Source organism: Bidens hawaiensis, unplaced genomic scaffold, assembly GCF_021521415.1.
Source record: "Bidens hawaiensis isolate Kalapana, Puna unplaced genomic scaffold, B.hawaiensis_p1.1 tig00033529_1, whole genome shotgun sequence".
NCBI classification, from domain to species: domain Eukaryota; kingdom Viridiplantae; phylum Streptophyta; class Magnoliopsida; order Asterales; family Asteraceae; genus Bidens; species Bidens hawaiensis.
The window spans coordinates 214,639-216,858 of NW_027495752.1; positions in this window are offsets into that span (position 1 = coordinate 214,639).

The following is a 2,220-nucleotide window of genomic DNA, read 5'->3' on the forward strand; positions in this document are numbered from 1 at the left end:
AAAACCAACTATTCTTGTATATGTTTTATCCTAAAGTCATCTCTATGTGAGCTTCAGTACGATAAGCAATCCCAATCTATAACCTACAAATGCGTACAAAATATATGTTTGTCAACAACACATGTTGAGTGAGTAGATCACCAATTTTGACACAAACAAAAATGGTAATAATATATAATGATATAAGTGAACAAAAATAAGCAAAACTGTTATCTGTGAGTATAAACAATTAAACCATAGCACATACATAAGCAATCAACAATAAAGAAAGGGCTAAACCGTTGCAATGCGAATGGGCATTGGTTACCAAACAAATGAGGTGTCGGTGAAACCATTGCCAATGCGGCCGGGCTCCAGCCACTACTACGGTCGTATGATCATACTATAATGAGATTATGTTGGACCTCTCCGAATGCGATTCAAGTAAGCAAGTAAGCAAATAGCAAGTAACATGCAATCATTCAATTGATACACAGCACAAAGATCACAGTTTGCGTTTGAGAAATAATAAGATAAATAATATGATAAATGGTACGCAAGTGTCCCCCAAACATTTGAAAACAAGTAAAATAAGGGAGTGATTACTCACCTGTTCGGATGAACGAAATATAGGTGAAGATGATGATGAGAAAGATGAATCACTCGGGATATACCGTCAAAGATTCCTAGTTAGATAATATGATATTAAATTAATTATAACTGAGATAACATGATTTAAATGAATTAAGATTTTGATATGATTAGAGTTATGTTTGGGATTTAGAAATTATTGATTGAGCGATGGATTTCTATTGTTATTATTATTGCAACGATTAATATTATTGATTATCATTTACTTATTAAAACAATTATTTTTAGTATTTATAAAACCACCCTTGTTTACTTGATATGATAAATACATAATCACTTTATAAATTAAAAATTTAAATAACTAATGTTAATATAAAATATACTTATAACTAGTCGAGTAAGTAAGATGTCAATATATAAGTTTTTAAATAAATAATTATAATATGTAATAGTGCACATAAAAATATTTAATAAATATTCATCTTGAATCTTTAACAAACTTTAAGGGTAACATATAGTTTACACGTTTATCATATTTATTACGTTTTTCTTTTATAAACAAATAATACTTGTATAATAAAGATAAATGTTTGTAAAACGCTAAGCGATAAGAAAACGTGAATTTAAAGCGTCCGGTTTTAATAAGGTTTATCTAACATAATATTTACTTGTAATGTTTATAATACACACACTATTAATACATACATAATATATATATATATATATATATATATATATGCATATATACACATAAACAAAAGCTTTCAACGAGATTTGATAAGAAGATATACTTTCAAGATGTTGGTTTAAATAAAATAATAATCTAATAATTAATATAATTAATCATTTATTAAAAATAATTATAAGAATTAATCCAAAACTAATAAAAAGAAATTAAAACCATAAAATTTAGGGTGGCTGGGTTCGAACCCGCGACCACCGGGTTCATAACACACCGACCAAGCCAACTACACCAGCATATCAATTGAGACTGTACTGAAAACGATTATTTATATACAAAAATGACCAGAAACCCCCAAATTGAATATAAACCCTAGACTCACAATCCATTAATCCAATATGTGTTGGTTCAATTAAGTTTAGGGTTAATGATGAACGGTTAAAAACGATCCTATAACATATAACAATTACCCTAAACAATGATGTATTGATGGTGATAAAGAGACGGATAACGACGGCCTGTTGACGATCAAGTACGCGAAGCACAGCCGATGTTAACTCAATTGGTTCGTAGGGTTTGGTAGCGAGATTGAGGGGATGGAGTGCACAAGTTTAATTGCAATCTTATGAACACTATATGGTATCTCAAATTAGTGATAAAGACGGGTTTTGTTAATAAGTTAATTCTTATAATTTTTTTTATCGTGCTTTCTTAATTAGATTGTCGGAGAGGTTTAGAAAACGCGTACAATATCAATTCCATGTTTAGCACGAACATTGAGGTGCAAGCAAACTAAAACAGGTCGTGGGTTACAATGTGGGTCGGATATAGGATATGGGTTGGGTGTTGGATCTGGGTAAACAAACTATTAAATTAGATTTGCGAAAAGGTCCCTGATATTACAAAGTGGATACATAATGTGGTCAAAGTATAGTGTAGGGTGTAAATTATATATATCTCAAATTTAT